Source organism: Anser brachyrhynchus (assembly GCF_964034855.1).
Source record: "Anser brachyrhynchus genome assembly, chromosome: 16".
In the NCBI taxonomy this organism is placed as follows: Eukaryota; Metazoa; Chordata; class Aves; order Anseriformes; family Anatidae; genus Anser; species Anser brachyrhynchus.
In genome coordinates, this window is record NC_137734.1 from 7680244 (window position 1) to 7703664 (window position 23421).

Here is a 23421-nt window from a genome sequence, read left to right on the forward strand (position 1 = left end):
AATCCTGGTGTGCTGAACAGCCCAGCATCCACCATGTGCTCTTGCCCAAATGTTACCAGTGATTTTTTTTGATGGCAAATTCACTGCCAAGCTGTGCTGAAATTCAGTTCTACCAGCTGAAAAAGATGCAGCTGTACAGGGTAAATCTGGCTATTTGATGGATAGATTAGTTTTTATCTCCTGCACTTGGCTTGAACTAGTCTGAATGTACCATTCCCTCCCAAACCAAATTTGTAGTTCTGCTGCCTGCGCTAAGGAGAACAATGGCTCCCACTGGATGCTTTGTCCTATTTTTTCCTGCTCTCTAGCTGCAACATCCTTTTAATAAACCAGCTCCCAGCCAAGTACAGTCTTTCCCGAACACATTCTAATTCTTTAAAATAGCAGAAAATTTATTCTGTTCTCTTGGGTCTTTAAGTCCATGTTTTAAAATTCGAAGAGAGTAAGCAGAGTATCCTCTACTGTGATACAGCCAAAAAAAAAAAAAGATAAAAAAAAGGATCTAGCTTAACAGTTTTAATGATTATAGAAAATAGTAGTTATTAAAGGGAAAAGTTTCTGTGAAATGTCTATGGATGAAGCCAAGACAGTCTGACTTTCCACAAGTGTTTCACCTTCCTTCTTTTATTATTATTTATATTATTTGCTTTACAGTGTAGTGGACTCAGAGGATAAAATCCTTTATGTGCTTGGTGCTATAGAAGAAACACGCTAAAACATAACTCTTGATTTATTTCTGGTCTAGCGAAGACAAGCAGAAAAAGGCAGTGCTGGCATTGCAGATGGCTAACTGAGGGCCAGGGGCAACAAGCAATGAGCCTAAGGTTGGGGGAGGAGTTTGAGTTTGAAATTAGACCTTGTTTTCTTATGCCATAGCCTGATGGCTTTGTGGGGTTTTGTTTTTCTAAGACTTATCTGTCTTCCTTTCCCCGCCACTTTTTGTTCATCCTTTGTTCGATTTGTCTGTTCTTTCCATCCTTCAAGGCACCAGAAAAGAACCAAGACCCCATCAAATACCATAACTAGCTTCCCTGGGATGGCCTAATGAACATGTGATGAAATAATTTAAGTAGACGTTTAGTCTCCTAGAATTTCACAGTCTGAGTGACTAAATTCCTTCCTTTTTTTTCCCTTGTGTGCAGGAGTCCAAAATTTTAAATCATTATGTGGTAAATTTACCCCCACCCACCTATTGCTTTTGCTCCCACTTTTCTTTTTTCTGCTAATGAGTCATGATATGTAATTACCTTCTGTCTTTGCTGCATTTAGTGAACATGCCAGTGCAGAATGATTTAAGAAAAAAAAAAAAAGCTTTTTAAAAAAGCTTTAAAAAGACAAGGAAATAAGCAAGCATTCAAGACTGCTTTGGCTCCCACTTGCTGTTCTTGCTTTTGCCAAGTGTAATGAATATTGCTTTTTTTCTATGACAATCTGAAGCAATATCCAGTAAACTTAGTTATATTACTACACGTTAATGAACTTCTGTGTATTAGCCTAGGATTTTTCAGTGGGCCATCAAGCTTTGCTGGACACTTACAAAGGTGGTGAAATGGAAATGATCTGATCTCTCCCCCAAATGCTTTTTATTGAAATCTATTATTCAGTCTCTCAATGTAAGCTGGAATTAGCTGTGTAAAATATACCATGGGAAGGGCTGATGGTGAGTTGTGGCATGCTTCTACTGTGGCAGAAGCTCTACAAGTGCAGATTTCCCTTCTGGAAAAGCCAGACTGTTTTAAACCCCCTTAAACCTCAACCTGTGCTGGGGAAGGGCACATCAAAGTCACGTCATCTCATAAGTGCCCTGCTTGCCAGATCCTTCCCTTTTTTTTTCAAGTTCTTTTGCTGCATGTAGCTGTGACAGCATGTCCTGAAGAAAGAGATGTTTAGGGCTGCTTATTAAATAGTGGGAACCATAAGTTCATTGTCACTTCGGGAATGTTTTTAAGGATTGCTTCTTCTTACTGATGTGGGGAAGAATGTAAAAGGCAGCTCTCTCAGCCACTGAATAATAAATGATTGAATAGCAGAAATTCAATAGGGCTTTTTCTGGGAATAAAATGGTAAAGAAAATAACCATTTCTTTGGGATAACTCATCCATTCATGGATAGATTCTTTTGGTAAATAAATATCTTACCACCTGCAACTCCGTGCTCCTAAAGCTGTTGTGTAATTTCCAGTATTTTCTGATAGCTTCTGAAATGAGTTAAGGAGAATGTTGTTCAAAGTAAACAAAAAGAGAAAGAAAAGAAAAAACTTACATCAAAGATATCAACATTTCTCCTCTCTGCATGTTTCCCCTGAATATGGAGTTGGCAAACTCTCAAATCACTTTATCATGTTTGAACTTGGAAAAATGTATGATAATACCAGCTGAGCTAATATTTAAAGAGCTCTTCACTTCAGAATTTTATTGTCTCTCTCATTTCTTCTAAAGTCTTCTGACAGACATAGGCTGTGAATGGCCCAGGCAACTGGAAAGGGAGGCAAAACTTTTCCCCGAGCCTGGATCAGCTGGGTCTGCGACAACTCTCTTGGGATTTCTCAGTTATATTTGTTGCAGTAGTCTCAAAGACTGCTTAGTAGCCAAGTCTTAAACATTACTACCATGTGCTCTTTCCCTGCCAGCTCTTTACCTCTCCGGGATGTCTGCAGGAATCCGGTTGTGCTCAGGCACCAGCGGTCACAACCCCAGCCCTGCGATTGCAGTGTCTGATTGGCATGAAAAGATCAGCCTTGTACAGATACATTTTTAAATTTAGAGAGGTGTATTTGTGTTGGGTTTTTTTTCGGCATCCCTCCCACCCCATTTTTTTAGTATGTATCACGGTGATAACTTCACCTCACTGTAGGCTTCTCACTGGCTCAAGGAAAGCTGGGAAGTGGCATTGTGATGTTAAGTGGATGTGCAGCAGGTGAGGAGTTGTCAGCACATTAGTGACATTTTTTTAGACTGCTTTCTCACTGGCCTCATGTGAGCTGAATTGATAATAGCAAGGAATGGTGTGAAAGAATAATTATTAGAATCTTGGAGGTCCTTGAAGGTCTTAGACATTCAGGGGGTGCTTTGAAAATGCTCCAGGGCTTGCTTGCAACATGTGGGTAGCAAGTGTTGCCTTGTGGCTTTGGGCTTTTACCTGCTTTTACCCTATTTGTCACCACATCAGACAATCAAATCAGGCTTTGGCAGGTGATCTCTGGAGGCATTTGTCCAAAATGCTTAAAGGTTAATATATCCTCAAAATCAAGTGGGCCAGAGAGATAAGGAGGTTTTGGCTTTCCTTCATGTATGGTCTGACCCTGGGAAGGATTGGGTATTATCTCCCTCAGCACCTCAAGTCATGAGTGCTTTGGCATGACTCTAGGATCCTTGACCCTTATCAGAACTGAGCCGTAGGATTGGTATTTCTGGGTGTGAAGTCAATGTATGCTTAAGGGTTAGCTCGGTCATCTGTAGGCAAAGCTTTCCTTCCCTTCTCTTTGCAACTATTCTGTATCTTAATCCCAACTTGTGGGAGTGAAACCTTAAGTATATAATTTCCTTCCTATTACATTATTTCTTCCAGTACAGGAGGTACCCAGTGTTTGTCATTTAGGAGTGTCATATCATTACATTGCATATTGCAGTGTAATGATGTGAAATGATTAAATGACAAAATGCCAGTTCACTGCCAAAAATTTAAAGTAGCATACTTTTATTTGCAGATGGGAAAGCTATTATTAATTTCTGTATGGGCTTTGCCAGATGAAATAACACAAGCAGACTGAAGAGAGGTAGGTTCAATCCTTTCCCTGATTTGGATGTGAATCATAAGAGTGATGTCCACCTCTAATCCTCACTTCAGAGCATATGTCCAGTACCACTGGTATATATTGCTATACACTGGCCTAGTCTGTCAGACAAAGATAGATGTTAAAAGATCTGACTCATGCTTTTTGTGAGGGGAAAATATTCAGCTCCAAAGTACACTTTCTGGGAAAAGCAGCATAAGGTGTTTTTTCAATATTGTTTCTTGGTATTAGTATTCAAAAATGCTTCTTGCTAGATTAAAGATAATCTAAGTATGGCACCAAAATCAAATGTGTGCCTCTTTTCAGAAAAGGATGATGGGACCCAAGACAGGATGGATAATTGGGGCAGGTGTCTAGAATTTGAAATTTTTGTATCCAAGGTGAAAATAAAATTTGGAGGCCTTACTGTGTTCAAGCCAGGAGGAATGAGAAATCTCTGTACTAGAGTGCTGAAAGAACCAACGTGGTAAGCTGCGAGTCTAGCAGCAAGGATTTTTATCTGTCAATTTGGGGCTGCAAGCCTATGTGTAGAGACTAGCAAACATAATTTTTCTCTTTACAGCAAGGAAAAGTGTTCTGGGTTCCGTATGCTTGTTAGTCTGACCTCAGTAGTATGAGGCCTTAGAATAAATGAGTGAAGAAATAGTGAAGAGATATGAAGCGAAATGTAAGTTGAGAAAATGCAGTTGAGTTGACCAAAGGGAGACTAGGGGACAATCCATTGCCATTAAAGATGTCTCCTGAGATTTCCTAAAATATTTGTTAGCACTGTTCTTAAAGATGAATGTGAGCAGTAGGATGTGAAGAGAAGGCCAACTACTAGGATGATTGGGTATAAATAGCCAACTGTAGTAGAGCTTTGCGATACCAAGGCTTTGCTCAAAGCAGTGAGTGAACACAGAGGTAGAAAAGCTGAGTAAAAGACTGTTGGCACAAGAGCAAATAACTACAGTAAAATTGAATCCATCTTAACTGACATTAGGGAGGAGTCTGTGGAACAGCTGTTGAATATTAGTGAAGGCCAGAACCTGTAACAAGTTTTCATGTGGAGAATAGGTGCATGAAAGGGTTTGTGCAATGTGGTTGCACTCATTCCTTTCCAGCTCTTGGAGCCATATTCCTATTTAATTCTAGATTACACTTTCTACTTCTCATTTTCTTACACAAATAACATACAAAAGAGTCATAGGCAAGGGACTAGGACAGGCATATCAGCCAAAGGTGCAAAGTAAAATAGTTTTGACTTAAAAAAAAAAAAAAAAAGTTATCGGAAAGGGGGTTTCCTATCTTGTAAGGACAATTTTCTTCCAGTATTACTTATACAAATCTGTGCTGAAAGAATTAGATACAGTTAGGGGTAACAATTTTTGAAATAAAATAGGTGAGAACTATGGTTTATTGGAAACCTCTGGCAGTTCTTAAGAGGTTGTTCAGCTTGTTTTCTAATGAGAAGATGGGCAAACCTGAAGTATTCGTGTGTCTGGCTGACAGCTTTTTGGGGAGTTCTTTGGGTGTTATCTCTAGATAACATTACTCTGATATTCCTCCAGGTTTAGTTCAAGCTAAGATTCCCATAGGAATCTGACCCTAGTGGATGAGTGGTGAGAAACTCCATGAGTGGTTGCTGGAGGAGAAATGGACTTCTCACACTGGGTCACACGAATCTGTCTGGGTTGTGAAGGCACATCATGGGCCAGTTTCTATTCTGCCTTCTGCCTGAGGGAAAGATTGCTGGGAAATACACAGGTTAAAGCTGACACAATGACATTGTTTGCATGCCTACAGCTACACATATGCTTGTGCTTTGCTGCATTGGGGCCTTAGCCAACAAGTCATGTATAGTGCTTTCCATAATATAGATAAGGTAATGCAGGCTCTTATAAATTAAAACTTAATAAACACATAGAGCATTTTTGGCTGGTACTACACTAAAATCTTGATTGTTTTTGTTATGTTTTACAGCATCTTATTTTTATAATATAATCTGTGCTTAGAGCAAAAGAGAGAAAAACAGGCAAATGGTTTATATTTATATTTCATTAGTTTTTCTTGACACGTTGAAAGTCACTTGTCTGTTATAAAAAAAAAAAAAGGTAACAGAAACCATCCCAAAACAATAACGACTTTATGGATTTATAAACAATAGTAGCATGTTTGCCAAGATGGCTAGTAACTGTTTGGACCTGTCTTTTTAGCCTGACATTTTTCCTAAGAAGAGAAAACACAAGAGACAAGTTTCCACTTCTAGCACGTTGGCAGAAGTACAGAAACCCCATTCTTAATGTGATGGGGCTCATAAATGGACAACTATTCAACTAATAAAACTGTCAAAAGCATTCATTGTACATGTGGCTAAAAGGTTAGACATTTGAAAGGCATCACCGTTCTAAATATACTGCTCTATGTATGGACTGACTTCCCATTAATTTATTTACCTAACAGATGAATTACAGTCCATATGATTGGCTTGATTTTTAATTGCTTTCTCTAGGTCTGTGTATAAGAAAACAAAAAGACCCAATGTTTTTTATTTTAAAAAAAAAAAAAAAGGTCTTTACCTTACACAGTAAATGTTGCTATCATGAATGTGAATGTTAAGTCTATTCTACAGTGGTCCCCCAGCATAGAAAATATTTTTTTAAAGCACATATTCAGTCCTAGATCTTGATTTCACAGATGTGAAAGATTAGATCTTTAAAACTCATTGACCCTGTGCTGTCTGGGTGTGGTGTCACCAGCTGCAGCAGCAAGATGCATGCACCTGCCCTGGTTTGGGTACCAGGATCTACAGCCTGTGTTTCTGCAGCTCTGTTCTCATTTGGCCCTGTTTTTCAGGCTGTGTACGAGTACTTTGAAGTTGGCTGCTGCTAACTTCAGTGAAGTGATCTAGCACTGAGAATGTTCCCTTGTCTGTTCTGGGATTTGCTTCTGATAAGTGCGTGCCTCTATCAGTTTGTCTTCAACCGTACAGGAATAGGAAGTGTTCAGTAACTTAAAGAATCAACGTATGAAGGGTGAGAGAAAGCCATTAATTTCTCTTGCCTCTTTTTGGTAGAAATGAATGACACTGACTTCAGGAAAATGGGCCATATCCGTCCCTGCCATAATTCTGCCTGTTCTAGTGGCTGTACAGCAGAAGCAAAGCAGATTCCCTGCCATTAAGGACTAAGCAGGAATAAAAGGCTTAACCAGAGTTAGGCTAGCGTTCCTTCCCAGTGCTGAAATCTGTGCACACTTTACAGCCTATTTCACAGTAAAACCCAAAATGTCAAGAAATTAGTCTATTCCTATCATCTTTTGTGTGTTATGACTAGTAGACTATTAGGGTGAGAAATGTTTAAAAAGTTTAAGAAAACAAAACCCACTCCCAAACAGCCTAGCAAAATGGTATCTTATTCTGTACAGTCCTACCATTATCCAGCAAGATACCGGCAATCATTTTCTTTTATAGTTTAATGAAATCACTTCTGTTCAGCTGATGTCTACTGTGATCAAGGCAAAAAAGATATTATATATTGAAGTAGTCTTGGTTCCTCTTTTATTGATTGTCTTTTCATTTCTTTCCATATTTTTTCTGACAAACTTTAAAGGAAAAAATGTATTTTAAGAACAGATTTGGTGATGGTCTGGTTAGTTAACTAACTGCATTATATAGGGTTGGAAGAGGATCACCTAATTAATGCTTTTTTGCACACTCATTAAAACAAGTGTAAAACTCATTTTACCCACTGTCTATGTCACCTGAAGAATAATTCACTTGTTTATGATGTTCTTAAAGTATTAGGGAGGTTGTGCTATGGATCAACCTGAACATCAGGTGTTTACATTTTGTTGCTTGTTCATGACTTCTAATACACAGGAATTAAATTTAAATTGATTTTTTCAGTACTGATGTGTCTGGGATTAACTGGGAAATAATGCCTTGGAAAGATACTTTACAAAAAGATGTTCTTGCTTGCCTTCAACATTGTACAGATCTTGAGTTACTGTTCAGTTATTTTTCTCTTACATACTTTCATCATCCCTTAAGAAAGAGTTACTTGGGAAACCTGAGCTGAAATCTTCTCTTAGCTGGTGGGTTTGGAGTCCCTCTGTCCTAGTTCTTCCTTCTAATCCTAGTCTTAAAACAGAGCAGGATGGAAGTCAGGGTGGTCATGGAAACAGAGGTGGGTCACCTTTCTACTTCCTTGGATTTTAGCGTAAAATGGGTCAGAAATCCTACAAAAAAACATGAGCTATGGAGCACATGCATATTTCATGTGTCTTGCTACGCTTAATGCCTCTTCCACCAGATTTTGTGTTGATCTATGCATAATACTATTCTCTTGAAGAATTTTTGAATTACTAGCTCACCTTAGGAAAAGGTAAAAAATGGGAGTATATTCTTCAGAACCAAACATTTAAAAAGTCCTTAAGCATTTTTGTATCAATTCCTCTGTGTGTGTGTATAGTTGCTGAGGTTTTGATCCATTTTTAAAATATATATGGGGGTCTGAGAGTTAGCATCCCTGAAAGCAATGCTCAACTTAAAGTAATGCATTATATTTTGAACACTGTATGTTTGACAATACATTTCATGCCTCATTTCCTGCCAGTTGTGAGCTCCAGTAAATGCTCAAGGAGCAAATTCACATTTTTCATGTCAAAAAGCCCTATAGTTTGTTCACTCTAGGATATCACCAGTTAAATAGATTTCTGTAAGGATGTATTCTGTTCACACTATAATCTGTTGTGACACTAAATCTTAATCCGTCTTCATATTTCCATTGTTTTTTTTGCAAAAAGATTATTTCTAAAATATTTTATATATCACATTCATTTTCTTTGCTAAGAATTAATTGCATAAGCAGTGGGTATCTGACCACTATTAAGTCTTCTATCGTAACCCAAAATTAAGAATTTAATGTGGATTATTCATAACATCGATCCAGTTAATTCAAAGTAATTTTTCTTTGCACTAGGCAGAATTTACACTTTCTTGAATGAGCTTACCTCCTCATGAGACCTCAAAAGGAAGACAACCTGTGTTGTCCTACAGGCTTTGGAACACCTGTGTCACTGCTGTGCTGCAGATCTGAAGGTTTTTGCTATTCTGTGTTACCCGTAGGTGTTTAATCCTGCTCTTTTCCTAGGCAGCGTGTGGCTTTTATGGCTGTGTAAAGCAGGAAAATGACTTATAGAGTTATTTGGCCCTGTGAATGGCAAATGGATATGTGGCTCTGCTACTAACATAAGTAGGTAGAGAATTCTGTTCTTGTAGCATTTTATACAAACTTGTCATACAAGCGAGTTACTATGGAAGTCTGGAAGAGTGGAGAATAAGACCTCATATTTCAGGGTTCTGTCTTGTTATTTTAAATTAGCTCAGCGAGGAGCTGCCTGAAAGTTTTCTGGCAGTCATAATAAGCTTCTGTGAGAAAGACCTATGATGCTGGAATAGTTGGGTTTATTTCATGATTGCTTCTTATTATCACAGAATCACTCAGGCTGGAGGGGACCTCGGGAGGTCTCTCATCCCACCTCCTGCTCAAAGCAGGAGCAAGCACTGAGTTCAGACCAGGGTGCCCAGGGCTCGTCCCAGCTGGGTCTTGAAAACCCCCAGGGACAGAGGTACAGTGACCTCTCTGGACAAGCCTATCCTAGCGCTTAATTATCCTCAGAAGAAATAGTATCCTCAGAAGAAAATAGTTTTCCTTACCCATTCAGAAAAACTTCTGTTTCTTGTTCTCCCACTGTGCACTGCAGTAAAAAGCCTGGGTCCATCTTTTGTGCAACCTCCTCTTTAGGTGCTGGAGGACTGCTCTTGGTCCTGTAATATCAATATTAGCAGTAGATAAGATGACAGAAATTCACCTGAAGGTCAGCTCCAAGCAACTGAAGAAGATATAGTCGGGTAGCAGGTGTTTGAAAGATGGATTAGTGGATCCTGAATGTAGCCAGGACTGGCTACGTATGTAGACTGGAGCTAATGTCCACCTTCACTTAGAGGAGCGGCAGACCACTGAAAGATGCTCTACATCTCCTTAAACCTGGGATAGTGCTTGATGAAATGTGAATATAACAAGATTAAGATGGTATAACAAACAAAACTGTTTAATGTGTATGCAGTTGAAAATTGAGGAAGAATTAAGCTTACTGTCAAAACAGTAGCATTGGTTTAAATGTTGAATCCTCCTTAATATTTTGAAAGTCTGCCTTCAGACTGCCTGTTATTTCATGGGACCTGGAAAGCATCTAACAAATCAGTTTGAAACAGGCTGCAAAGAATGGCAAAATTCTCTTGCAGAAAAGAAATAACTATAGCTGTACAGAGGACATAGAATTCTTTGCTTAAAGCACATTGCTGATTTTTTTTTAAACATAAATGCAAGCTAGGATAAAGCACATAGCTAAGCAGAAAAGGACCTCTTGGAGTCAGATATTTGTGAATAAAGTGTCGGCTCTAGAAAGGTAATACAAATGATATACAGTCGCTTTGTAGTCGTTGGCTCTTTAATTGAGCAGACTGATGTGTTGCTAGCATAATGGATCTTTGGAGCAGACTGAGAATGAGGTGCTGTTATTTTGTTTCTCAAAGCCACACATTTGAAGTGCAGGTGAATACAAACCATTTAAGAAATAATTGGTCTGACCTAGCATTGGAGTAGCCATTTTAGCAGCAGTAAGAGGTGTTACTCAGGTGACAGAAGACAATGAGACAGAGATATGTAACAATATTTGCTCAGTCTAAAAAAAAAAACGTCAGCTTAATGAAAAGAGGGGAGGAAAAAAAAAGCTACAAAAGTCATCCCATTCCTTTTGGATCTACTCTTACAGCCTCTGCAGATTCTTCTGCTTCATTAGCCAAATTTCAATACCTTTCCATCTTTTCTGATTTTTTTTAAACAACCCCCCTGGTTTCGTTTGTCACTTCTGTCCCTGCTAGGAAAGTCTTTGTCAATGACCTACCCACAGATCATTGCAGCTTCCCAGCATTCCTTGTTGCATTTCTCTGCAAGTCCGTCTGAAAGAATAAACTGAATTAATTTCATATTTTTGCTATTCTCTGATGCCATTTCCTTCAACAAAGCTGCTACTGCTTATATTAATTGCTATAAAACATCTTCCCACTTAAAATGGATATTTCTGAGTTTTCTAGGAAAAAGGAGTTTCTGAAGAGCAGAGTTGCTATTAACGCTTTAAAATCAAAAGGTCAATCCCAAATGGATAAAACTGATGGAGCAAAGCCGATTTACAGAAGTCAAGAACCTGGCCCCAGATACTTGTGTATGGACTTTGAAAGGTACTGCAGTGCTTTTTCTTAATTCATCTTTTCTGCAGTGCTGCATGTGCAGTCAGCTTCAGCCAGGTTAAAGGCTGTGATCCCTGGTTGAAGTGGCACGTTCTGGTGACTTAAAGAACAACAAGAGTTCTCCTCAAAATCTAGTGAGAAGAGGACTTATCAGGAAAGGATGCAGACTTTGTAGACTCCTAGAAGTCAGGTGTCTTTATGAAGGAGGAGATTGGTAGGAAAAGTCCAATGTGTCAACATGTGAGTAGTGTACATCGTCACACCACAAGTCACTGGCTCAACACCAGAAACAGTCTCATGAAGCAATGTAAATGTTCTTGGTTGCTCCTCACTGGTTAATTTAGAAATCTGACAGTGATGCAGACAGTGCACTGACTGGCGGGGGGGGCGGCAGTTTCAGACAAGAAGCAATCAAAGCAGCTGCAGTTGCAAAGTGGCTCTTGCTGATAATTTTGTGGCATCTGCCTGTGGGTGTGGAAATCTTTCAGAATATATAAATAAGCAATGGATTGTTTTAGAAAGGTAAACTTAAGGCCTATGTAATTACTCACAGAGAAACGCATGTCAGGCTCAGGTTGATACACCTAGAACCTGAGGTTACGGATGCTCAGACTCATGTGTAATGATTGCTTTGTCTAGTGAATGCTCCATAGAACTAATCAGATATGTAGAAAGTTGTTTTTTCAAGCCTACTTTTTTTTTTCCTGAATGACTTTTTAAATCATAGCCTTCAAGATGTTTGTCTCTGGTGTATTTATACCATATTTTCTGTGAAGCTTAGTGGCTAAAGCTGCTTCTGTGCAGTTGTCCAAATTCATCCCTTCTGCAAGTTCAGTGAGTGATAGGGCCTTTAATCTGTGAGCTTTGACAGGAACAATCTAATAAGATGTTACGAGACTTTTTACTTGTTTATCTGTGTTGCTGTCTGTCTAGCTGGAAGTATGCTTATGAGTGATACGGAAGTGGAGTATGACCTTTAAGAACATGACAATGAAACTTTACAGAGTCAATGTAGATTACTCCTGCTCCCTAAAAAAAAATTAAACCAGAGTCTTTAAAAATAAAAATAAATCCTTGAGTGCATGTAAGTGTGCTTTGACACAAGGCAGTGTTTTTACTGGCAAGTGGATTCTTGGCTATAGCCAAGCAGATTCAAGGGAGAATTCAAGGGAGATTCAATGCACTGGGGATCAGAATTTTTTCTGGGGGATGTGCAAACATGTAAGTGGATTGTCTTGGCAATTTGGGACCAAATGGCTAATGGACTTGGTTCTGTAGTTGTTCCCGAGTTGCTTGGTCATGGGTGGGAAGTGATGAGCACAGAAGGTTCCTGTAGGCAAGGTGGTCAACAGAACTGCAATGTGGCAAATGGTTTACTCTGACAAGGTGAGCATATAGGGAATCCCATTTTTGTGAAGAACTTTGCTTGCCATGCAGGAACGTTAGCTCGTCCCACTTACTCTGCTCTGCTTGATCCTGATAATGTTTTGAATAGCAAGCTGTTGTTATTTGGATTCTTTCTATGTTTGGTATTAATCTAAAACAGCACCAAGATGTGGGATTTCAGATTCTTTCACTCACCTTTTAGGATGCTATAATGAAGAGTTTTTACCTAACTTGTTCAAGGTCTATTAAATAAATTCACCGAAGAATTCCTGTTCCTTCTGAAATGCGCTTGTCAAGCTAATCTAATTTCAGTGTCTGCACATGGAAGGTATGCTATTTTCTCCTTTCAGTGATTTCAAAAATTAATAATTAGTTTCCTATTTTCACTTAATAATCAGTGCAAATTACTGCACTTTTCTTCCTTTGTGTTTTATATTATGCTAATTATTGTTATGTGTACCTGTATGCATGACACTAAAAACATTCTTATCAAATCATTTCACAAAATTGCTGAGCCGGTACAACTTCAGGTTAGAGAACTTTCTAGGCCTCATTTACCAATAAATCCTGCCTTGGTGCTTGTTGCAAGGATGCCAGCCTGTCAAAGGCTTAATCACGGAGAATAATCCTGGTATCTCTTCATCGTACTGTGGAAAATGATTGTTCATGACTTCAGGGAGCATGATCTTACTAATTTCCAAAATATGCTTCCTTCCTGTGTTTGGGAAGGAAATGGTTCTTGTTTGCAGCCTCATCCTGAAAGGGGCTGAGCTGCTGTTCTTGAAGGCACTCAGCAATATCCAAGATTGGCCTTCCTATATAGGCACAGTAATCTAAGGTGGATATTTGAGGTAGGAAGTTCACTTTATACATTTTTTAACCCATTTACCTCTGTGGGGGTAAAGCTTTGGTGATTTTTTCCTGTGAGAGCATGCTGATGGAGGGATGCTCTGCCTCCCTTTTCTGTGAATTCGGGGTTGTGATGTGTGTGCCTTTCAATAACAAATTCTGCCTCTTCTTTAGAAAGCATCATGTTTTTTCTGAATTCATGTGGAAGGCAGGCCAGTTATGTAAGACAACAGAGTCAAATATTAATTTCTGCGGGTTGGCACTACTGTTTCTTAAATCCTCGAGAGAAGAGGTCAAGAAGAAGGGGTTACCTAACAGATTTCTCCCTCCTGTACAAAGCCTGGTGGGATTCATGCTCACATTTTAGCCCCTGCTTTGGTATACAGACCACAACAAGGCTGCCATTCTGCAGGAGGTTGTAATAGCCTTTTCACCTACTTTAATTGCAATAAATGTGTGGTACTTTGACCTTGATCTGCTTCTGAATGCTGGCTGTTTAGGCCCCTGCTGCTGCTGTGGGCGGATGGGAGCAGTGCTCTGCAGCAGCACCACAGGGGGCTTCATCAAGCACAAGAGGGAGTTTTGATACAGGTTGGTTGACATAAAAACTGTGTCCAGCCACATCCAGTGACTTTTTTCCGTGCTCAGATGTAGTCGTCACTAGTATTAAACACAATAAGCAGTCTAGGGTTGTGAGCTGATGGAGAATGGGCATGGCAGGCTTTGGAAGATGACTGGTGCTTGATGTGCAGCAGCCAGATGAGGGAAAGCAGCTTGCTAAGTGGTCACTTCATCCCTCCGAATTTTACTTCTTGCCTGTGGGTTGAGGCAGACAGCCAAGACTACAATGATATTGCCTTTAGAAAGGCGACTTTCCCTTAATACACTTGACCAGTGCCTGACACTTGAGATTATTTTAAAGTATTATAACACACTAATAGCAATGACTAATTATAGTCACTTCATGTTTTCCCGAAAGCCTAGTAAAAGTTCAAAAATTCTCTTTGTAATTATAGTCAAGCTATAAAGTCCTAAAGCTGACTACTAACACTGAACATTGTATCATCTCTATTTTTAAAATTGACCTGTGTGTTTCTGTAAACTACACAGGAAATCTCCGCAGAGAAAACGCATCATGCAAGTTGGTCAATTTGCAGTTATTGAGTGACTATGTGTAATTACTGCTTATAAACTATTAACAAAATCCACAGGAGAACTTAGTGCTAATGGCAGCTAAGGGAAGAAAAGGTGGTGCTGGGAGGAGAATGGGTCTGAGTCTGCAAACTTTCTGTAAAGATAAGTGACATTTACTAAAATCAGTACTAGTGATAAAATCAGGATTGCCCTTTTAGATATTTTCCTATGAAAACTGGTGCTGATTTGAATTGTTGGAGATGAGTAGTGAGAATTTAGAGGGAAAAGTATTTAGCTCATGCTGACTATGTTTCACAGTTTGAAATTAATTTTTTTGTTTATTTTAGCCCTCCTGATGTCTTGACCAATTGCTACTTTGTCACAGTTTTTTGAAAGAAAAATTTAATTATCAGAGAAGGTGGGTGGTGGCTGAAACAAATCAGTTCCTGCCTCTGAAATTTGATCTGCATGGATTTTTAAGATGTTGCCATTCAAGATGCTCTAGTTTATTCATTTAAAAAAAAAAGTCATTCTAAGGATGTGCATTGATGGTGTATTGCCCTATAAAGCTGATCAAAATATATACAGAATTTGGTGGAGTGAAGCTTAGCTGGGATATTTAGGGAGATTTACTGGAGACAGCCCTTGAAAAATTACAACTTCCTGTAAGAAAACTTCATTAATCCCCTAGTGTTTCTCACATCTTCTTCCATGATAGCTGCAAATCAGAGAAAATGAAACAGCAGTTAGACTATTTTTTCTATTTAAAATTCTAGATACTTGAGATAATATTTTCTTTACTGTTTCTTAGCCTTTGTTGTTTACTTAGTCTGAAGTAATGTTAACTGGTGAGTTTTCATAGCAACAGTGTGCTTAGCATGAACAAAACCTGCTGCTGGATGTCAAATTAGAGAACTTTATACAAAGGGCAGAAATTTCAAAGCAGTTTCATAGTAAATGTTGAGACAAATGTTTCTGCTTCAGTGGTTTAGTCTTTTGTGGGAATAGCCTTCCTTCAGTACAGCTGCTCCATAAATGCCTTTTTGTTCTAGCAAGTTTGGTTGAGCACCTTGCTCCCCACTTCTGAGGCTCACGGGGAAAAAAAAAATAGGAAGGACAGGCTAGCTGGTGCTGGGAGAGGGGATGCTGTTTTCTCTGACTGTCCTAGTTCTCAGAGCCTGAGTTCTGGCTTCTTTCATCAGCATCGAGTACTTGTCCCCTGGACTTGCACAGCCTCGCAGGGCATGGTGATGTAACAAGACGTACTCCATTGGTCTGGACATACACTTGTATGTATGTTCAACCCTTTAAAACTCTTAAGCAGAATTAAGTGTTTTTATTGTCATAGTGTCTAGGAGCACAGATGGTCTTGCTATTAAAGCTCAAGTCTCAGAGCCAGGCGACCTCAGTACTCTTTCCAAGCTCTGCTACAAACTTGACGTGTGGCTCCAGGCAAATCAGTTCAAGACTCCATGCTTCTGTTTTCCCACTGCACTGGTACAATAGGCACAGGGTTTAACTGTGTGACATAGTGTTTTGCAACTTGGTGCCTTGTGAAGTATTTAGAGATCTTAAGATGCAAGCTGATGCAGAATTGCTGAGCATTGTCGATGTATGAACATCACTAAGAGGAATTCTTTTTATCTTTCTCAGGTCTGATGTTCTTCACTTGTCAGAATCTCCAAAGTAGCAGCTCTCTTGAATTAGAGGGTAAAGAGCAGCAAGTAGGAAAAATCTATTTCCAAGGTAGTCAGTGTTTATCTCTGTTCTCATAAAATTGGGAAGAAGTTTCCCTTGAAAGCACCCTCTCCATGTTTTGTGAATTCCTACGTTGTATGAATTCAATACGCTGTGTAAATTTGGTAAAAATTTTAACTATTTTTAACTCCTATATGTGTAGCAGTAGACTGGGACTGCTTTGGCAGAGACCCTTTGCAGTATGGTGTAGTTTCCTGATGAAAAGACTTTTCAGCCACAAACAAATTTGGGAGACCTGTCTTTAAAGTGTTGAAGTTAAGGTGTATGAAGCTTTACTAAGATTCAATCTTATATGTGCACCTCTGACTCTTTTGTGTGTCCAGTTATTACTTGTGGCACTTGTGTCCAAATCCTGGCATGCAAAAAAAGTGAAAAATATTTTCACCAAACAAGTCAAATGTGTGTTCTGTAAATGTATACTCAAAATAGACACAGAAAATGCTTACTAGAGTCAGACCTCATCTCCCTGAAAAATCCAGCCTTCATCACAAACATTTGATTTGCAAATCAGATGCAAGATGGGTTCTTATTAAATAGTTAAATATCAAGGTTTGAATTTTCATAAAAGGGCAATTTCAAACCTCATTTGTGTGTGTAATTATTGTGCTTGTGAGAGCAACCCTGGTAAGCGTGTGCATAAATGTCATGTCAGGTTTCTAATGGGTCATTGACACGCTCGCTTCCCACAACTGGGTCTGTGGTCTTCATGCAGAGACAGAGCTGAGGGAAATAGGTAAAATGGGAGCAAAAAAGCTGGCAGAAATACTTTTCTTGAAAAAAAGAGCAGCAAAGCTTTGTGTACACATCGGCATATTCTCAAGATGGAGTTGCAGCTCTGGGGTCCAAACAAACTGAATCAGTTTTTAAAATAACAGTACATACTAAATGTTAGAAATTCAAATACGTAATTTTCCAAGGCTAAAGATTTGGCAAATGTGCTCTTGTAAACCTGTTGTCATTTCTACTTTAGAGAAGGTTTAGAGATGTTTCTCATTCCTTGTTTTCATGCGGGGATTTTCTTACCCAGAAGCTGTGAAATACTTGAAATCTGAGGCCGCTGCTATCAGATAACATACTTTAAAATGGCTTTAAAGAATCTCCCATATACTTTATCAAACTTGAGAGATGAACATCAGTAAAAGTCTTTGGTCACATTGGATGGGGCTGTGAGACTGATCTGAAAATATTTATCCTGAAGTATGAAAATTTAGAGGAAACAGTCCTTAATTCAGTGGTGGAATACATTGCCAGTATGATGCACCTGAGGTCACCCACAGCAAGACTCAAACAGGATTTGTGAGATTGTATAACTCATGAACAGTTAAGGGTTAATGCAGTTGATTTTAATGAACAGAATATGGGAAGGAAGGATGGAAGTCAATATTTAAGGGTAAATCTACCTCTGTTAAAATTCAGGGTGACTTTTCACTAGCAGAGAGGTGTAAATTTTTGTATTTCTTTCACCTCTCTTCCTCTGCTGGCAGAGGAGGAATTCAAGACTGCACAGCCTGTGGGTCAGAGCCAGTACAGTGATTCTCATGCTTCTAAATATAATATTCCTCTGTGATTAAGATTAATCTTGTATTTGAATGACCTCCTTCCAAAGGTAGAGGGTTTTGGTGACTGTGCTTTTGTGGAGAAGGAATAAATAGCTTCATGAGATAGCAGTGTGGGTGGAGGGACAGCAGGTATCAGTCTCCTGCAAAAAGCAAGGTACAATATCAGGCTGAACAAAAGTAGCAGCAGAAGACAGGATACTGAACATGCTGACAGATATCGGTCAAGAGTCAGAACCCAAGGCTAGGACTTGAATAGACTCAGGAGAAGCAGGCAGGAGGCCAGGCAATGAATAAAAATTAGCATGCCCCATACTGCTCTCTGTATTGTTGCTTGCCTGACTACTCCCCCTTCCACCCCCTCTCCTGTATTTTCTTTAACGTACCAGTGGTCAAAGCAAATAATATTATGTTTGTAAGGGAGGCCCTTGAAAGCTATTCTGAGACTAGAGTCCAGAAAAACGTAATCTCTGTTTGATTCTTTGTTTAGTGGGGATTCAAATCCCAACTTAATTTAATCTTTTGATTTATCCTGCAGGTACTGCCTGATTATATTCCAGTGCCACCAGTAATAGAAATGCAGGGATTTTCTTGCTTTTATTTATTTATTTTTCCTTTCAGTACTTTGAGAACAAAAAAGGCTTAGCAAAAGTCATTATTGGTATTACCGTCTATAATGCATCATGAGTGAATAACTGCATCTCTGAGCATGTACCCCATTGCTTCATATTAATGTCTTAGGGTTACACAAATTTTTGTTCTGCACTTCTGCTAAAGCAGCACAGCATGTGTAGCTGAATAGGACTGAAAACTTGCTCGGTTGCTGTGAGCAGCCAAAATGCCACCATTGCTGCAAGGTGGCTGGGGTTCCCCTGGCAAGGATCGCTGGCCAGGTGCAAGGGAGAGAGCGGCAGTGCATAAGACTTTGGTTCTTTCACAGGGTCCTGCCACATCAGGGACAAATTACTTGAGGCTGCATTTGTGAGGCTTTTTTAAGAGTACTTAAACTGACTCTTAGTATCATTAAAATGTATGAGAACATCAAGGAAAAGCAACCATCAGAAGATACAAATTGGAAAAGCAAAAGAGCAGCAAATGTGCTGTGGTTTCATTTGCCCCCTCCCCTGAAATATCTGGGCAGCTGATAGGCATTCATGTGTTGAAATGAATGGGAGCTCACATACCTTTAATAGCCTGGTAGCCAGTTTCTCTGTACCTAAGTTTCCTATGCAACATAGGGAAACAGCGTTTCTCTTATCATGAAGTCCTTGCAGAATGAGTATGGTAAAATCAGAAAATAATCAGGCACCAGTTATTTTTGCTGTAGAAGTGACTATCGGCATACCAAATACTGTGGTGTACCAAGGCTGCTACTGTCCCCGTGCATTTTCTTATTTGCCTCGCACTCCCTATCTGGACCTTTAAAGTATTAAACACTTATTTAATTTTTCTTTTTACTTTCCCAAACAAGATACAGTTCATTCATATCCTTCAAAAACTCATGAAAATTAAATTTTTAAAAATCATATTAAATCTTTAATATTCTCCTATGGATGATAATATGCCCAAGCAGACAAGGACAGCATGCAAATCTAGTGGCATGCCTGACAAACATAATGCATTTATATTAAATCTATTGTACAGTAAGAATTTCAAGACGGCAGTGATCAGAGGAAACCATGCAATTGGATTAATAGATAATTTAGGCTGTAATCCAACAAAGCAGTTATGCATGTGCTTAATTTTAAGCATGTGTAGTATTACTTGATGTCAGTTGAGACAAAACAAGCTTAAAACTAGGCACATGCTTAACTGTTTTTTGCTGGCTTGCTGACTTAGTCAATGAGCTGAAAAAATAAGGCTTTTGCAGCTGGAAATATATGAAGGAGCAGTGTCCATTTTTTCCTGTAATCATTAACGCAGCAATCCAGCTCAAGTTTCAAAGCAACATTTTTATAGGGGGTTAAAAAATAGTACCCATGATCTGCAGAGGGAAACAGTTTACAAATTATTTATTTTACCTGCATTCCTGGTTAAACTGAGTTCAAAATAATTAGATAACCCTGTAAAACTGGTGACTGGTGCTGTTAATTCCACATAAAGATTTTCTCATGCAATACCTAATAAATGGAGTTATCTTTTAACAAAGGCTTTAAAGGTATTATTACGTTGTACAGAAGATGCACTCTGTAAATCGGTTAAGATGTTTGCTACAGATCTGAACTAGATCTAAAAGAAGAAAGAAAACTTAACTTCCTGAATGACCTTAGACTGTCACCCGGACTTCTCTGTACCAGCTCCACCAGTTAACTTGCTTCTGACACTTTACAGTATTTGTGGCCTTAATTGAGGGACATAACCAAACAAATTTATCATTGCAGCCCATAAAAACGACAGAATTCATATGGTAGCATTCTTCATTCTCTCCAATTTGTTTCCCTGAAATCCCTGCAGCAATTTATTTGCTGAATATGCGAGTTTTCCTCCTTATGAAAATTACAAATTGTTGTCAAGGTTAACGAGTTAATATTCTCATTCAATATTTATTTTATGGAGGGGGAGGGGGAAGGAAGAAGTGCGACTGTTCTTACACTTTCTTCCACGGCAAAGTCTGGTTTCTTAATCAATATGACAAGGACACTGTCCTTTGGATAATACCCTGAATCATCGGGACTAAAAAATGAGCTTTATTAATCAACAGCCCCTGATTAATTATTATAAAGTGATGCTCATACATTTCTGTACATTTTAATAATTCCTGTAGAAGGCTAACAATGTCCCCAGTGATTTGAAGGCTTTGGGGTTTGAATTTTTCTAAGCAATGTCACAATAAATAGTCCAAGGGTACTACTGCTTGCTCACTAATCCAGTCTGTTTCAATCCAGCAAATGAGTAAAACCTTCTTTTTCCTATTTCCCATCTATAATTCATCATTTGCATACAAAGTAAGAAGCAAGAATCGGCAGTCTCATCAGTTTTCAAAATACCAAGGGACAACCAGCGTGATTTATAGCAGGCTACATTATCTAGATCATATAACCAGAATATTTCTGTAAAAACAGACCTATGTAATTCCTCAATAATTGTATCTAGCAGATGAATGTGATGAAGGTCACGGGTGTGGAGAACTTAGTGTAGACTTGACCAGCTCTTAGGTCTTTGGGAAGAAAAATCCCATCCCAAAATATCTAAACATCTTCAAATAGCAATTTCAAGAACAGATCCCGATGTTTAAGGCTCTCTTAGCCCTCAAAGAATATAGCTTATGTGTTTGCTTGCTACCAGTGAGATGAAAAATACGCTACGTTTCATATGCTTTCAGTGCATTTTTTTTTAAAGACACAACCTTACTGAAAGGAACAGATGCAGTCTCCTCAGTTAGGAAATGATCCTGCCTCAAAAGATATGTAAGAAGGTGGCCACAGCTGATAGGTGTTGGTATTTTAGCTTTAAAGGTGGTGTGTGATTCTGAACCATGGTACAAATGCTCAGACATATTTCAGATCCAAAGACAAATTAGTGTTAATTTAAGGAAATAACATAAGTATTAGGAGAGCCAGGGGTAAAGCACTATCCAGCAGCAGTTCCGAACCATTCATTCTTGTACTGGGCATCTTACAGTCTGCCTTTCTTTCTGTAAAATATTTGCCTAGCTCACAGACAGCTCCTGAGGATGCTTTTAAAGGAGTGTGGTTGCAATAGATGATATCAGACTTCTAAAGGCACTAGCATCTTGTGTTTGCGTTTCAAAATAATGTGTTTGTATCGGAAAAAATACAGTGCCCTTTTTACAACCTTCCTGCAATTAACCTTTTAATTACTAGTCAGTGCTCATCTCTCCTAAGTTGAGTCTCCGGAATTTTTTATAGTGAGATGTTACAATCTATGTGCAGGTAACCCACAGGTTATTTGGCTTTAGCTCCTTGAGTTCTGTTTTAATTCCAGTATGTCAATAACGAGTTCTCTCTTCATTTTATTACTGTGAACCACTGAAAAAAAAAATTTCATTGCTTTAGGATGCTCTGCAACAAGCAGTGTTCCTGCATTTTGCCCTCTAGAAATATGGGTTCTGATCACAGATAACTAAAATGAGATTAGGATGTTAGCTTTCTCAAGAGATAACAGCAGTCTAGGTCATAAAACTACCATATGGCAGATTTGGCAGTCTTTACAGAGGTCCATGGTTTAATTATCACAAAGACAGATTCAGTTCCCCACTTGCAAATGCCTGGGTCCTCCTGTGGCAAGGACTGGCAATGCAATTAAGGGGAAAGCTGTATTGTACTTGGCTGAAACAAGAAATGACCTTACTGTGGCCAGCGCTGTCACTTCCTAACATTTCACTCATGATTAAGTTTATCATTTCAAACAAACAACATAAAATGTCAGGTCTCTGGTCTGCTTAACGGGGGGAGAGGAGGGGTAAGGAGAGTAGAGAAGCATAAACCATGACTCTATTATACTAAGCCAAACTAGAAAGCTTCTCTTTTGAAAAGAATTTTAGAAGAAAAAAAAAAGTTGACAACTATATTTCAAAAAATAATTTAAAAAAATAAATAAATCAGTATCTTTATGGAGTTTCTTTTTGGTTAAGTCTTTCAGTTGCCTGCATCAAATGGTTTGGAGTTCACTGTGTTGCCAGTCCCTTGACCTGTCTTCACATGTGTTTCCAGAGTGGTGCAGCCCTTGTTGTGTTCTGGTTTTCTGTTGAAGTAACCATGTCATCATCTGTACCCTATTATCCAGTCACCATACAAAGGAATACCAGATTCTAAGAAAAACAGTATTTCATCTTCTCATTTCTATGGCTTTGTGTTGGTAGAGATCAGTTTGCTCCATCCAGTGTTCTGGTCAGCCCAGAGAAGTAGCATAAGGTTGATGCAGATGACTTCCCTCCATAGCAAGAGCAGATCAAGGACTCAGTCTGCAGTTGAACTGTTGCTTTAAATTGCCAATTCCTGAAGTCCTTCACCCTGTCTAAAATGCGAAGTGGTAAAAGATATGACAATTGTCTTCATAATAAAAATAATAATAATAAAAAAAGGACATTTTAAAAACTGTCCTCATATGTATCAACACTTCACTAATAAAGAAAGCATTCATGTTCTTTGTGTAAGTAACCACGCTTGGAAGTATTGCAAGAACGAAGTCACAAGCTAATTTTACCCACTCTAGCAAGTAACAAAATTGTAGGTTTTTGTGTGATGCTGATAATTGTAACAGTGAAAACTGCTTTTTGAAATGGTCATATTTTGAGTTTTCTTTAAAACCCTTGATTTTATCAGGCTATCATAGAGTGAATGATGTGCATATACCTAAATGACTTGTATGTTTCTCGTCAGTAGGATGAAAGTTATTTTTACCTGAATCCAAACAGTATCTAATAAGAAAGAAAATATAAAAATGCAGAAAATGTCAAACTTTAAATACTTGTACTGGAGCTAGGGAAAGAACCTTTTGAAAATTCAGTTAAAATGTCATTCTACCCAAACTGCTACTTACTGTGTTCAGTTACGTGGCGTTGCACAAACATCTTTATGGCTATTATTACTTTTAACTACTTGCAATATCTGATAGTTTTGAGTTGCTGTGACTCCAACCCTTGGAGACTACAATTCAGTTCATAGTCGTGTTCATGTCCAATTAAAAAGCAA